This window comes from Ptychodera flava, chromosome 3, assembly GCF_041260155.1.
Source record: "Ptychodera flava strain L36383 chromosome 3, AS_Pfla_20210202, whole genome shotgun sequence".
NCBI classification, from domain to species: Eukaryota; Metazoa; Hemichordata; class Enteropneusta; family Ptychoderidae; genus Ptychodera; species Ptychodera flava.
In genome coordinates, this window is record NC_091930.1 from 50,154,235 (window position 1) to 50,172,088 (window position 17,854).

Genomic DNA, 17,854 nt, shown 5'->3' on the forward strand with positions numbered 1-17,854 from the left:
GTAAAGTCAGCGGTGATGTTGTAGAAAAATGCAAGTGTTTTCATTGGCTTACTGATTTTTCATGCTAATTCTGCCGTGTTTGTCGCAAAAAAAAAATCGGACTGAAGTTTCGAAGGTAGCCGAATCGGCGAACCATTTTGCTGAGATGCCAAGTCCGAGTTTTGTAGAGGGACCGTGGTCCATGGATGTACAAAAATACATCTGCGGTCTGTCCGGTGCGTGTCTTTTTTCAAAAATATCTGAGCCATCACGCATACACTCTATGACTAAATTGGGCACTGAGATGCCAGAATGTGAAACGAGAAAACCCAGTTCCAAAATGACCTATAAGTCGCGAAAGTATCCAGACTGCAAACTGCATGCCCTGTCCGATCGGGCATTTCCAAGCAAATATGGCTACCGCTAAGCCCGAATCTGCCTCTGTAGTCATCGTGTAAAATACAATTCTAGGTTTCAGTGAATTAAAGCAGGCGGCTTTATCCGACCGGGAAATATGACGACAGAAGTTCTAAACATTTATACAGGTCCTGTATTGTATTACGATGTACCGTCCCTCCACAGTTTGTAGAAAGTTAAAAGCATAACATTTTTTTTGAAAGTTATATCGATGCGATACATACTAAAGAACTAAATCTGAGACTCTTTCTGTCAGTTTTGGGCTGCTGGTCTTCACAGCAACTTGCGTCTATCGGCTTTAAAAAAATATCAAACATTTTCGGGGTAGACTCCAGTCTAAAGTGTCTCTTGCGTGAACGTCCTTGGACCAGAACTGCGACCTTTGTTTCATGACGAGTCAAACATACATTGAAATTTAAATGTACCAAAATTTACAAATTGACGTGACTTGACTGAACTAATTTCGTAGTCAACATGTATTTGACATTCAGAAGTGACAGATAAAAAACGTGAATAATTCCATTTTGTCGAATTGAAAGCTCTCTGTGGGACCGTGGTCCGACAAAGTCCCATGGGAGCATAATGCTTCGAGGAATTCGCGTGCTATTCTTGGAAACTGCTGGTTTCCATAGCGACCATGCGACGTTTAGACCATTGTTGACCCATGCGGTCTTGTTCAATAAAACATTTTACATGCCGAACCTTCACTTTGAACCAAAGATTCGAGTCATATAACATGATGGAAATAGCAAAAAATACTCCAAAAGTTGTCATTGTCGGTGTAAAAACGCACCATACATTTCCAGAAGTTCTCCGAATGGTAAAAATTGTTGTCATACATCTCCGCGTTAGCGCCCACCCAAAACTTTTTATGATGATTGCAGTTTGAATTAGGTGTAATATTCAGACAATCGCCGGTTCAGATTTTTGACTTTTTAGGGTGTGGAAATAAAAACATAGTCTTTGAAATCCTTGTGTGAGTCTCATTTATTCCAAACTTTTACTCGTAATTCCTTCTTCAAATTTGGCGGCCCTTACAAGGCCAAGTTGTTATGTGGCACATTACAAATTGTAACTTTATTTTCTTTTAGTTTTTGAATAGTCAAATGCATTGTCGACATTTAAAACTGCGTCAAACCACGATTTAATCGCAAGTATTTTTAGATCGTACCGACTGTAACACGAACCTCGGAAAGTTAGAGAATCTTTTGGTGCTGATGTATCCGTGGATCAAGGCTGATACCAGAATGCGTTATTATCAAAAAACATCCAATTCCGGTACGTTAGTGTTTCTACAAATAGTGATTATACGTCTGCTTTACTTCAACACTAAAATGTCGCTTTCTTTGACACGATGATGCTAGAAGCGACATCGTTCTTTCGTTCAGACTACCCATTGTACTGAAGTTATGACTGAAGTTGGCAGTGGGGAAAGTGCCGCCAATGTTAACAGTACCCTGTTTCAGCGTGGTTGAGTTCATCTTAACAATAACCCAGTTGCAGATTCGAAACATTAAGTTCATGGATTTATGATTTTTTCAAAAATTTACGGAATTATTTTTGTAAAAAAAATATTTTATTCCTTAAAAAGTGTTTCCGAACTTGATCGTATACACCGACAATGTGATCGCAATTATTTAAACAATCATGCCGACGCGAATCTTTACTGTAAATTGTTGCATACTTCGATGACCTTTGTGACCCATCGCCTGATCATGCTGATTAGTGCGTAGACGCTATTGAATAATAGGCCGAGGACAATGTCTGCTGCTCTGAGTGGCGATTGCAACCCACGTCAAGTCTTCAAGGTCATCTGGACGAAAGTGTAGCAAAATTTGACGTGTTTCCCGGGCAACTCTTCCTGTTTCGGCCCCAAGCTTTTGTTCACAATGTAACCAGGAAAGTTCGTTCTTCTGGTACCTCAATGTATACACTATACTAATTCGATGTGGAGAGAATGTCGTCGCCCGAATGACTGTCACAAAATAAAACGACACTGAAGACATGTGGTGACGTAATAGACTTCACTGTGATAAACACACTGCACCGCGCGTATTTTACAGAGTTTGATTTGATCAACGTAAAATACGACATGAAAAAGGCATTTTTCTGCAGCAAATAGTAGGGGCGGGAAACATTTGAAATTCGGTTCGTCAGGTGTCGGACTCGAACAGAAAATACTATCAGAAACTGGCACAATGTTTTAGTTTTCGTCACTAAAAAGTTGGGGTTGGAACAGGGGGGTATACAAAACGAAGACCGAAGATCGAAGACCGAAGACCGAAGATCGAAGACCGAAGACCGAAGACCCCTGAATTTGGATTAAAGGCACGATGCACTCTAACCGGCAAGGACGGATCGAACGTTATAGTATTTAGTACGCAGTAATTACGCTGTTTCAGACATAATACACGCCAAATTACCATCGCATCGGAATCAAACTGAAACACTAGCCTGCGCGACTTGATAACGATGGCGGCTAACATTTCAAACACAATACACGAAGTTCAACCGAAATACGGCGAAATATGGCCCTTAAATACCGGAGATATCACAGTTTTTGATTTGTACTTTTGACTTTGACAGATACGGCAAGCCGCTAGTATTGGTTTCGGATTGTAATTCTCAAATAGGCCCAACTACTTTAAGTTTTAATGTTTCATATAGCCATTTTTGCTATAGTTGTGGATGAATAACTCTCTCCTTTACCAATTGAAATAATCCCGACGAAAAATTGACGATTTTTACGAGAGATATGCCAGGGTCTTCGTTTTGTACATTTGGACTTGAAAAAGGCCCAAAATTAGTAGGTTTTTCTTAAATTACTCCAAAAATATACGTCAAAATTTTGTTTTTGGCACGGAATTGACTTCCTCCCACTATTCGTCACAAAATAACCAATACCGACAATGAATGAGTCCTTAATACCGGAGATATCAAGGGTCTTCGTTTTGTACTTTTGACCTTACAGATACGGTAAGCCGATGGCATTCGTTTGTGATTCCGATTCTCAATAAACGTAACTATTTTAGATTTTAATGTTTCATATGGCCATTTTTGATATAGTTGTGGATGAATAACTCTCTCCTTGACCAATTGAAATAATCCCGACGAAAAATCGGACGATTTTTACGAGAGATATGCCAGGGTCTTCGTTTTGTACATTTGGACTTGAAAAACGCCCAAAATTAGTAGGTTTTTCTTAAATTACTCCAAAAATATACGTCCAAATTTTGTTTTTGGTACGGAATTGACTTCCTCCCACTATTCGTCACAAAATAAACCAATACCGACAATGAATAGTCCTTAAATACCGGAGATATCAAGGGTCTTCGTTTTGTACTTTTGACTTTGACAGATACGGTAAGCCGCTGGCGTTCGTTCGGATTCCGATTCTTAAATAAACGTAACTATTTTAGGTTTTAATGTTTCATATGGCCATTTTTGATATAGTTGTGGATGAATAACTCTCTCCTTGACCAAATGAAATAATCCCGACGAAAAATGGACGATTTTTACGAGAGATATGCCAGGGTCTTCGTTTTGTACATTTGGACTTGAAAAAGGCCCAAAATTAGTAGGTTTTTCTTAAATTACTCCAAAAATATACGTCCAAATTTTGTTTTTGGTACGGAATTGACTTCCTCCCACTATTCGTCACAAAATAAACCAATACCGACAATGAATAGTCCTTAAATACCGGAGATATCAAGGGTCTTCGTTTTGTACTTTTGACTTTGACAGACTCGTATACGGTACTTGCCGCTGGCATTAGTTTAGGATTCCGATTTTCAAATAAATGCAACTATTTTAGGTTTTAATGTTTCATATGGCCATTTTTGCTATAGTTGTGGATGAATAACTCTCTCCTTGACCAAATGAAATAATCGCGACGAAAATGGACGATTTTTACGAGAGATATGCCAGGGTCTTCGTTTTGTACATTTGGACTTGAAAAAGACCCAAAATTAGTAGGTTTTTCTTAAATTACTCCAAAAATATACGTCCAAATTTTGTTTTGGTACGGAATTGACTTCCTCCCACTATTCTTCACAAATAAACCAATACCGACAATGAAGGGTCCTTAAATACCGGAGATATCAAGGGTCTTCGTTTTGTACTTTTGACTTTGACAGATACGGTAAGCCGCTGGCGTTCGTTCGGATTCCGATTCTTAAATAAACGCAACTATTTTAGGTTTTAATGTTTCATATGGCCATTTTTGATATAGTTGTGGATGAATAACTCTCTCCTTGACCAATTGAAATAATCCCGACGAAAAATGACGATTTTTACGAGAGATATGCCAGGGTCTTCGTTTTGTACATTTGGACTTGAAAAACGCCCAAAATTAGTAGGTTTTTCTTAAATTACTCCAAAAATATACGTCCAAATTTTGTTTTTGGTACGGAATTGACTTCCTCCCACTATTCGTCACAAAATAAACCAATACCGACAATGAATAGTCCTTAAATACCGGAGATATCAAGGGTCTTCGTTTTGTACTTTTGACTTTGACAGACTCGGATACGGTTCTTCCGCTGGCATTAGTTTAGGATTCCGATTTTCAAATAAATGCAACTATTTTAGGTTTTAATGTTTCATATGGCCATTTTTGCTATAGTTGTGGATGAATAACTCTCTCCTTGACCAAATGAAATAATCCCGACGAAAAATGGACGATTTTTACGAGAGATATGCCAGGGTCTTCGTTTTGTACATTTGGACTTGAAAAACGCCCAAAATTAGTAGGTTTTCTTAAATTACTCCAAAAATATACGTCCAAATTTTGTTTTTGGCACGGAATTGACTTCCTCCCACTATTCGTCACAAAATAAACCAATACCGACAATGAATGGCCCTTAAATACCGGAGATATCAAGGGTCTTCGTTTTGTACTTTTGACGTTGACAGGTACGAAAGCATGATCTAGCGTTGATTACAGATTACGAATCTAAAATTCACTGAATTATATTTTGTTTTATTTGTTGTGAGGCATTTTTTACTACATTTATAATAATAAATGCATAAATGAATATCGAAGAGTTAAATAAATTATTTATTTATATTAATTAAAGGCCCATAGCTTGTAGCTTTTAGCATTATTTTTGGTGATTTTATTTCCAAACTAAACAAGTCCGTGGGAATGTACTTATTGATGGGTGTATATACAAGTATATAAAAACTGTCCACTGGCGAGCATGTGCAAGTTTGAGCAAGATAAATAATAAATGTTGCCCAAACAAAATGGCGCCCTCATGCAAATAAAGCAAAAACACTGTACGGTGTGCATATATGCATTGGAATCTCCACGGAAACAACAGAGTAGTCCAATATAATTCATAGTGCTGAATGTTTTCCACTGGGACATCAAGTGCTTTGTTTTCTTTGTAGTATTACCAATTTTTAAAAATGGCGGGAAATCAAAATAACGGTTAAAATATAAATTTATTTGTCAAATTTTCAGTTGTAAAAGGCTGTATCCTGTAAATTTGTAAACATTTGAATAAAACCACAGAATATAGAAAGCCTTTTTCAGGTCAACAAATTTCACGAGTTACAGCTACAGGGCCTTTAACAACATACATACTACATACATACATACATACATACATACATACATACATACATACATACATACCACACACACACACACACACACCACACACACACACACACACACACACACACACACACACCACACACACACACACACACACACACACACACACACACACACACACACACACACACACACACACACACACCACACACACACACACACACACACACCATACATACATACATACATACACACACATACACACATACATCATACATACATACATACATACATACATACATACATACATACCTACATACATACATACATACATACATACATACATACATACATACATACATACATACACCACACACACACACACCACACACACACACATACATACATACATACATACATACATACATACATACATACATACATACTACTACATACATACATACATACATACATACATACATACATACATACATACGTACATGTATACATACATACATACAGACATGCAGACAGATAGAGATAGATGGAGAGGTAGATAGATAGATAGATAGATAGATTATGTATGTATATATATATATATATATATATATATATATATATATATATATATATATATATATATATATATATATATATATATATATATATATATATAACAAGCTGAAGATATACCTTGCTGGTGCGTTCGTTGTTGACTTTGTCAAATTTAATCCGGTGATAATCTGGTGAGAGCGTCCACAGATTAATAAATTACCCTTGAACTTTGGCTAATTAGGCACTCAAACTCATCAGATAATAGACGCAGCATGTTGATAAAACGTATACGCAAGATTGTCAAGGGCAGTGCTAAGTTAAGACCGAAATACCAAAGGTTGGTAGAATATATCTTTATTAGCGATACAACGAAACACCTACCCACCTCTGGGGACGGACATGTAGACAACGCCCTGTGCCCAAACATTAATATACTTGCCTCGCTACTCAGAGAGCAAGACCACTAAAATGCATTAAAATAAATTTCACAAACACAAACTAAGGAAAGAATCTAAACTGCGACTGATGAGAAACCACACTCGGGTTTCGAAACTCAAGCGTCAAAGGGCCACTCTATCAACTTTGTAACACCATAGGCCCGGCTGCGTCTCGCCATAAGCTTTCCCCACACAAACAAACATTACCGTACACACTAATCCAAACTTCCCTACAATATCCGAAGCGAAACAAACATTTCATTAACACAAACAATCGGATAAGAATGTAGGAACACATTTTCGAAACGAATCAAACACAAACTCGACACAAAAAACATTTGGATAGTTAGGTGGGAGCCTCTTTCACATTTTTACATACGAAAGATTTGGTTTTTTATTTCACTCAAGGATTGTCTGATAAGCTTACTTGACTTCTTTTGTCACCAAAGTAAACAATCACTGACTTGAGTGACAGCTTACGCTCTGCATATATGCATAGAAAATGAACACGTCATGGCTAATCCATGCATAAATGCATGTCAATTAATCGGGTTACCCGTGATTTTCACGGGTTGAAGCGGTTTGAAACCGGACACTTCCTGGCGGCAGTACTTGGCATGTAAATAATAATTTCACTAACATGAGGTCTGGAAATAGATACCAATCAATAAGGTGTCGCACAAATAGATTTAGAAATACTTTTGTACCCTCAGTAGTGAGAATACTTAACCAATCGTCCATCAGGTAAATACTTAACTGTGGACATAGTTCCCGTATTGTGACATTGTTTTTTATTGAACAGTTCTACTTGAAGTTTTTTGTGCTTGGTGTTTTCAGCGATTGTGCTTTTTAAACTATGTACATATGATTGGTCAGTGTTTTATCCATTTCAACTTTTGTTATCTATTTTATATACGCCATTACGCATTTCGATTTTTATATTGGACTAATAAAGTATAAAGTATAAAGTAAAGCATAAATTAATCCAAAGACGTAAAAGTTACGTCACGGTGTATTAATTGTCAATGCTACTTGTTTATGTTTATATTATTAACTAGTTGAGAAATCTAATTCGTCAGAGGATTCTTACAGCGTTTAGAGAAATGTTATTGACGTTTTTGAAAATTTCTCATTTTCAAACCAGTACTTTTTGAGAAACAAAATTTTTTACCTAAAATGGCAAAATTGCCTTAAAATGCAAATTTGAATATTTCTGCCACATTTGAACAAATCTGAAGTAGATCATCCGTAGGGAAATAGCAAAGCTAACTGACAGGTAGTTTTGAAGAAGAAGTTTTTAAATATTTTTTACCAAAAACGACAAAAATTGCCTTAAAATACAAATATGCAAATTTCACCACGATTTGAACAAATCTGACTGGAGTCACCCTAAGTAAACTGCATATCAAATTGCAAAGCAATCGGACAAGTGGTTTCAGAGAAGAAGATTGTTTTACCAAAACAGGAAAAAATGCCCCTAAAATACAAATACGCAAATTTCACTACGATTTGAACAAACTTAAGTGAAGTAACCCCAAGTGAACTGCATATAAAATTTCAAAGCAATCGGACTTGCGGTTTCCGAGGAGAAGGCAATTGTTGACGGATGACGGACGACGACGGAAAATAAACCTATTTGATAAACTCCGCGTCGCTGACAGCGTAGCTAAAAAGTAGATGAGCTTACATTTACAGATCAATAGACATTACTTCACCATCCAATTATACCAAATTAGTTCCAATCGTGTTTGATTTTATTTTGTGTGTAAAACCCTATACAAGATATACAACGCTGAAATTACATAAAATTTAGTAAAATTTGCTCTGAATTTGAAAGTGACAAAATTTTTGGGCTGACGATTTTTTTGGGGACAGTTGGGTTACCCAAAATTTGATATCCAGACACTTGTTTTGGTGCTAAATGTTTCAGGCGCTGTGCAAGACCCGGACGATCGTTCATAACGGTTGTAGTGCTACAAATGAGAAGTTCAGTGACTAAGCAAGTGTTTGTAAGCTTCAATATTGAACGTAGATAATCATCTCACAGATAAAGGTATATTGTTTCGCACTACAATGTAAAACGTACTATTTTACTCAGTCTCAATACGCATCAAATTGGCATTTGTTATCAGCGATAAGGAGAATCACAGTTACTTATACGGCGATGTCAGGATGGCTATTAAAATGCACATCACCAAGTTAGGGTCTCTCGTACTACCCATGCTATTACTTATTAAGCAACATGTAAACATGTACCTTGTGTAAAAATGTTTCAACAGTATCATAAACCGATGACCCTCGCTTTAATTGTTCTAAGCAATTGTTTTCCTTCGTAAGATAATACCGATCACAATACAGTAGTTATCTGAAGTTCGAATTGCTACAAATTTGATGTTTTACCATTACAAAGGACTATGTAAGGTCAGCGTAAAGTTGACAGTTCATTTTGTTTTAATAAAAAAAACTTTCAAAGTGCATTAAGCTTGTTATATATATATATATATATATATATATATATATATATATATATATATATATATATTATATATACGTAATCTATCTATCTATTTACCTCTCTATCTATCTCTATCTGTCTTTATGTCTGTCTGTATGTATGTATGTATGTATGTATGTATGTATGTATGTATGTATGTATGTATGTATGTATGTATGAGTATGTATGTATGTATGTATGTTGTATGTTAATTTATATAAATAAATAATTTATTTAACTCTTCGATATTCATTTATGCATTTATCATTATAAATGTAGTAAAAAATGCCTCACAACAAATAAACAAATATAATTCAGTGAATTTTAGATTCGTAATCTGTAATCAACGCTAGATCATGATTTCGTACCTGTCAACATCAAAAGTACAAAACGAAGACCTTAATATCTCCGGTATTTAAGGGCCATTCATCGTCGGTATTGGTTTATTTTGTGACGAATAGTGGAGGAAGTCAATTCCGTGCCAAAAACAAATTTGGACGTATATTTTTGGAGTAATTTAAGAAAAACCCACTAATTTTGGGCGTTTTTCAAGTCCAAATGTACAAAACGAAGACCCTGGCATATCTCTTCCTAAAAATCATCCATTTTTCGTCGGGATTATTTCATTTGGTCAAGGAGAGAGTTATTCTCCACAACTATAGCAAAAATTGCCATATGAAACATTAAAACCTGAAATAGTTGTATTTATTTGAAAATCGGAATCCGAAACTAATGCCAGCGGCAAGAACCGTATCCGAGTCTGTCAAAGTCAAAATACAAAACGAAGACCCTTGATATCTCCGGTATTTAAGGGCACTTCATTGTCGGTATGGTTTATTTTGTGACGAATAGTGGGAGGAAGTCAATTCCGTGCCAAAAACAAATTTGGACGTATATTTTTGGAGTAATTTAAGAAAAACCTACTAATTTTGGGCGTTTTTCAAGTCCAAATGTACAAAACGAAGACCCTGGCATATCTCTCCTAAAAATCGTCCATTTTTCGTCGGGATTATTTCAATTGGTCAAGGAGAGAGTTATTCATCCACAACTATATCAAAAATGGCCATATGAAACATTAAAACCTAAAATAGTTACGTTTATTTGAGAATCGGAATCCGAACGAACGCCAGCGGCTTACCGTATCTGTCAAAGTCAAAAGTACAAAACGAAGACCCTTGATATCTCCGGTATTTAAGGACTTCATTGTCGGCATTGGTTTATTTTGTGACGAATAGTGGGAGGAAGTCAATTCCGTGCCAAAAACAAAATTTGGACGTATATTTTTGGAGTAATTTAAGAAAAACCTACTAATTTTGGGCCTTTTTCAAGTCCAAATGTACAAAACGAAGACCCTGGCATATCTCTCCTAAAAATCGTCCATTTTTCGTCGGGATTATTTCATTTGGTCAAGGAGAGAGTTATTCATCCACAACTATAGCAAAAATGGCCATATGAAACATTAAAACCTAAAATAGTTACGTTTATTTAAGAATTGGAATCCGAACGAACGCCAGCGGCTATACCGTATCTGTCAAAGTCAAAAGTACAAAACGAAGACCCTTGATATCTCCGGTATTTAAGGACTATTCATTGTCGGTATTGGTTTAATTTGTGAAGAATAGTGGGAGGAAGTCAATTCCGTACCAAAAACAAAATTTGGACGTATATTTTTGGAGTAATTTAAGAAAAACTACTAATTTTGGGCGTTTTTCAAGTCCAAATGTACAAAACGAAGACCCTGGCATATCTCTCGTAAAAATCGTCCATTTTTCGTCGGGATTATTTCATTTGGTCAAGGAGAGAGTTATTCATCCACAACTATAGCAAAAATGGCCATATGAAACATTAAAACCTAAAATAGTTGCATTTATTTGAAAACCGGAATCCTAAACTAATGCCAGCGGCAAGTACCGTATATCTGTAAAGTCAAAAGTACAAAACGAAGACCCTTGATATCTCCGGTATTTAAGGACATTCATTGTCGGTCATTGGTTTATTTTGTGACGAATAGTGGGAGGAAGTCAATTCCGTACCAAAAACAAAATTTGGACGTATATTTTTGGAGTAATTTAAGAAAAACCTACTAATTTTGGGCGTTTTTCAAGTCCAAATGTACAAAACGAAGACCCTGGCATATCTCTCGTAAAAATCGTCCATTTTTCGTCGGGATTATTTCATTTGGTCAAGGAGAGAGTTATTCATCCACAACTATATCAAAAATGGCCATATGAAACATTAAAACCTAAAATAGTTACGTTTATTTAAGAATCGGAATCCGAACGAACGCCAGCGGCTTACCGTATCTGTCAAAGTCAAAAGTACAAAACGAAGACCCTTGATATCTCCGGTATTTAAGGACTATTCATTGTCGGTATGGGTTTAATTTGTGAAGAATAGTGGGAGGAAGTCAATTCCGTACCAAAAACAAAATTTGGACGTATATTTTTGGAGTAATTTAAGAAAAAACTACTAATTTTGGGCGTTTTTCAAGTCCAAATGTACAAAACGAAGACCCTGGCATATCTCTCGTAAAAATCGTCCATTTTTCGTCGGGATTATTTCATTTGGTCAAGGAGAGAGTTATTCATCCACAACTATATCAAAAATGGCCATATGAAACATTAAAACCTAAAATAGTTACGTTTATTTAAGAATCGGAATCCGAACGAACGCCAGCGGCTTACCGTATCTGTCAAAGTCAAAGTACAAAACGAAGACCCTTGATATCTCCGGTATTTAAGGACACTTCATTGTCGTATGGTTTATTTGTGACGAATAATGGGAGGAAGTCAATTCCGTACCAAAAACAAAATTTGGACGTATATTTTTGGAGTAATTTAAGAAAAACCTACTAATTTTGGGCGTTTTTTCAAGTCCAAATGTACAAAACGAAGACCCTGGCATATCTCTCCTAAAAATCGTCCATTTTTTCGTCGGGATTATTTCATTTGGTCAAGGAGAGAGTTATTCATCCACAACTATAGCAAAAATGGCCATATGAAACATTAAAACCTAAAATAGTTGCATTTATTTGAAAATCGGAATCCTAAACTAATGCCAGCGGCAAGTACCGTATACGAGTCTGTCAAAGTCAAAAGTACAAAACGAAGACCCTTGATATCTCCGGTATTTAAGGATCATTCATTGTCGGTATTGGTTTATTTTGTGACGAATAGTGGGAAGAAGTCAATTCCGTGCCAAAAACAAAATTTGGACGTATATTTTTGGAGTAATTTAAGAAAACCTACTAATTTTGGGCCTTTTTCAAGTCCAAATGTACAAAACGAAGACCCTGGCATATCTCTCGTAAAATCGTCCATTTTTCGTCAGGATTATTTCAATTGGTCAAGGAGAGAGTTATTCATCCACAACTATATCAAAAATAGCCATATGAAACATTAAAACCTAAAATAGTTACGTTTATTTGAGAATCGGAATCAGAACGAACGCCATCGGCTTACCGTATCTGTCAAAGTCAAAAGTACAAAACGAAGACCCTTGATATCTCCGGTATTTAAGGACTATTCATTGTCGGTATTGGTTTAATTTGTGGAGAATAGTGGGAGGAAGTCAATTCCGTAGCCAAAAACAAAATTTTGACGTATATTTTTGAGTAATTTAAAAAAAACCTACTAATTTGGGCGTTTTTTCAAGTCCAAATGTACAAAACGAAGACCCTGGCATATCTCTCCTAAAAATCGTCCATTTTTCGTCGGGATTATTTCATTTGGTCAAGGAGAGAGTTATTCATCCACAACTATAGCAAAAATGGCCATATGAAACATTAAAACCTAAAATAGTTGCATTTATTTGAAAATCGGAATCCGAAACTAATGCCAGCGGCAAACACCGTATACGAGTCTGTCAAAGTCAAAAGTACAAAACGAAGACCCTTGATATCTCCGGTATTTAAGGACTATTCATTGTCGGTATTGGTTTATTTTGTGACGAATAGTGGGAGAAGTCAATTCCGTGCCAAAAACAAAATTTGGACGTATATTTTTGGAGTAATTTAAGAAAAACCTACTAATTTTGGGCGTTTTTCAAGTCCAAATGTACAAAACGAAGACCCTGGCATATCTCTCCTAAAAATCGTCCATTTTTCGTCGGGATTATTTCAATTGGTCAAGGAGAGAGTTATTCATCCACAACTATAGCAAAAATAGCCATATGAAACATTAAAACCTAAATATTTATGTTTATTTGAGAATCGGAATCCGAACGAATGCCATCGGCTTACCGTATCTGTCAAAGTCAAAAGTACAAAACGAAGACCCTTGATATCTCCGGTATTAAGGATCATTCATTGTCGGTATTGGTTTATTTGTGAAGAATAGTGGAGGAAGTCAATTCCGTGCCAAAAACAAAATTTGGACGTATATTTCTGGAGTAATTTAAGAAAAACCTACTAATTTTGGGCGTTTTTCAAGTCCAAATGTACAAAACGAAGACCCTGGCATATCTCTCGTAAAAATCGTCCATTTTTCGTCGGGATTATTTCATTGGTCAAGGAGAGAGTTATTCATCCACAACTATAGCAAAAATGGCCATATGAACATTAAAACCTAAAATAGTTGCATTTATTTGAAAATCGGAATCCTAAACTAATGCCAGCGGCGTACCGTATCGAGTCTGTCAAAGTCAAAAGTACAAAACGAAGACCCTTGATATCTCCGGTATTTAAGGACTATTCATTGTCGGTATTGGTTTATTTTGTGACGAATAGTGGGAGGAAGTCAATTCCGTACCAAAAACAAAATTTGGACGTATATTTTTGGAGTAATTTAAGAAAAACCTACTAATTTTGGGCGTTTTTTCAAGTCCAAATGTACAAAACGAAGACCCTGGCATATCTCTCGTAAAATCGTCCATTTTTCGTCGGGATTATTTCATTTCGTCAAGGAGAGAGTTATTCATCCACAACTATATCAAAAATGGCTATATGAAACATTAAAACTTAAAGTAGTTGGGCCTATTTGAGAATTACAATCCGAAACCAATACTAGCGGCTTGCCGTATCTGTCAAAGTCAAAAGTACAAATCAAAGAACTGTGATATCTCCGGTATTTAAGGGCCATATTTCGCCGTATTTCGGTTGAACTTCGTGTATTGTGTTTGAAATGTTAGCCGCCATCGTTATCAAGTCGCGCAGGCGAGTGTTTCAGTTTGATTCCGATGCGATGGTAATTTGGCGTGTATTATGTCTGAAACAGCGTAATTACTGCGTACTAAATACTATAACGTTCGATCCGTCCTTGCCGGTTAGAGTGCATCGTGCCTTTAATCCAAATTCAGGGTCTTCGGTCTTCGGTCTTCGATCTTCGGTCTTCGGTCTTCGATCTTCGGTCTTCGTTTTTGTATACTCCCGTTGGAACAGTTTTTGAATATAGGACTTTTTTGGCATGGTAATGTCTTTGGCATAACATTTGAAAATTAAAACAAATTGAAAGGTAAAAAAAATAATTCCGTGAACTTAATAAATGCAAGTATCGATGAACTTTTACTTCGAATAAGCTAACGGTCTGTAAGGTGGATAAATCAATCACGCTGCCTGAGGACGACGAAGTGGTGCTGACTCGACTCCTTCTCCGATGCTACCGTCATGAGAGAACGACACAATTTATGAAGACAGATGCGCTGCACAAGTCTGGCACTGAAATTCACGAATCTCTTTTCTGTATAAAAACTCGAATGTACAATTTTCTTGAGATTAACATAACCTGTCATCGGCCTTGGGCATGGATTTTACAATCAGCGTAAGCGTTGTGTATATTTACGTCACGGTCCCTGTCCAAAAGGGATCGTGTGTGATTAGGCCTACGTGAACTAAAAAACAAATCTTTTTCATGTCTCCGAGGTTCGTGTCAGTAAATGATAAAATATTTTCGGCAATAAAACACACCTTGAAGAAACAAAAACGAATTGATAAAGTAATTTTCGTAATCCAACAGATATGGAAAGAAGTAAAGTTCGCGAAATGGTTTTGAAGTAAATAATGACTCATATACAATGATTTCCGATAATTTCTTTATTCCCCTCCCCTTTTCCAAAAAATTTATATACATATAAATATTAAAAAAATCTGAACAGCAGTTATTCAGAGTATTAATTTTATTTGAAAACTTTTAGAAAGTCTTCAGTGTACGATAACGATATCAATATATGGGCTCGAAATTAACTTTCCTGAGCATCTGCCCTTCGGGCAAGTGCAAGTTACTTTTTACTTGCCAATAGAAAAAATCTGCAGTATCGGTACTCCGAGTGGCAGGAGCACACGTTGCTGCTGTGGCATCCGTGGTCTCCTTGCCTTTTTTGTCTTTGTTCAACACCACCACTGAGATCTCCTTGAGTGTTTCTCGCTTCCACAGTATTTTCAACTGAGCTCCTGTCATCCTTTTCACGACTTTTGTGAAATTTGAATGAGGGCAAGGTCATTTGTTTTGCCATTGTGAACAGCCGCTGATTAACTCGACAGAGACAGCGAAGTTACCAGGAACTAGTGAGCTGCTCTATTCATTGCTCATTACGCCCCTTGTGACAGGCTTTAAAAACCGTGTTTAAAAGGCAGTGAGCACACATTGATTTTTCTCCAGAGGGAGTGATTTCCTATGTTTCAAGGCCATTCTATCGTTTTATACTGGCTCTTCCATTTACCGGTAGTTCCCATTACAACACACCATGTATGCATTGACATGATCAATGCGGATGACTGAATGTAAGGGAGTGTGACTTACTAAAATAGAACAGCTCCTCATGACCTTTTGAACGCACTTGCCCCAGACACATAAGACAGCCAGACACTGGGACGCAGTGAAGTTTATTTACTCAATCATAAAATCATTACCGCTCAACAGCAAACTTCACTTGCCCGATCGGGCAGCCAAGGGTGACATTTAACCTGCCGGGAATCAACTTTCAGTTGTCCCAGGCAAGCGGACAACCGTTAATTTCGAGCCCTGTAATTCGGAGGACCGCTGGTAGAAGTAATGTCAATGACACTTTCTCACTGATGTTTTGCTACGTACCAAAATCGACATGGAGAAACAAAACGTTCACTGTGTTTTGAACAACGACAATGGCAACTATTGAAGTAATTTGTTCATTTTCCAACCTTTGTACATGACTTTACGTCCATGCTTTAGGTCGCCTACGTGAAGTTAAAATCAGCATGTGAAATTATTAAAGAGTTTACGTACTTCTGAGATATACCCCCTTTAGAGCATGCAATGTTTCCCACTGTTTATGCTTGGAATTCGATTTCATCCAGTTTTTCACCAACTACAACATGTTATTTAGAGTTTGAAAATCTCATGCGCCACAAGCTATTGTGTCAACCATTTAATCATGAATATTCTGGGTAGGCCACCAGCCATTGTTGTGCGTTAGCGCGCGTTAGCTTCTTTTGTTTGGCTTAACAATAGGCGTTAACGCATGGTCACAGAGCTCGCTAACGCTGCGTTAGCTCTGCGTTAACCTCGCGTTAACGAGGTCGGAAAGTGAGTTCTGAGCTGGACTGTACAACACATAGGACTATTAAGATTTATGTAAATTTCAGGGCTGCATACATTTATAGAAAATCATTGGAAATACATAGAAAATATTAACAACATACATTTGTATCTTTTTAAAGACTGGACTGAAATTACTATGGATGAAATCTTTTCAAAGTGATGCTACACAAAAGCGTGACCCTTGAAGTGTTTTTGCATGACAAAGTTCCACCCTCCCAATTATCATGTGCAAAAACAGTAATCTATCCTCTGTGTGTCAAGTCTAATAATAATAATGTCTGATTTGACACAGACTTTCTCATTTGACCTTTGAACAATTATATATTTTTCCACACCTGAATGGAAAGTGATATCAAAGAATATAAAGGAAAAAGTTTGAAAAATGTCACAAAGGTGGTTTCAAAGAATGTTACAAAATATGTAATTACATTCTCTTAAATTCTTTACAAACATGGCAGTGCCATCCAATAATATATCAGTATTTGAAACTTCTATCTTTTGATCACCAGGTGTTTTCATATTCAATCAGAAGATAAATTTCAAGTACAGAAACTGTAAATTGTGATGGTTTTTTACTATTCTTCTTTTTTATTGCAATGTTCTATTCCTAAGGTATTAAAGATACACAGTATTTAGCTTGTCATTTCAGCCTGAACACGCATGTTTAACTGAAAATGTACATGTGAAAAGTGTATTATTGAAGAGTGAATTCTGGTGCAGACTAGAATTCAAATGTAAACATTAAAGGCCCAGAAATGCTAAATGTTGATGACTTTTACCAAATTTCAGCCAGATTGTCTTGTCTTACTCCCATAAGTACATTTGCGTGCAGGGTTTTAAGCCTGTCAATTCAGCTTGTACATGTATAAACTGCATTGCCATTGTTGACAAATGAATT

The 17,854-nt window shown here is 36.5% G+C and overlaps 1 protein-coding gene across 1 annotated transcript in view; it reads left to right on the forward strand.

The window, feature by feature from the left end:
* LOC139129383 (uncharacterized) overlaps positions 1-17,854 on the forward strand; it is a 118,036-nt gene that overhangs the window by 31,659 nt on the left and 68,523 nt on the right. The gene's annotated exons all lie outside the window — the stretch shown is intronic.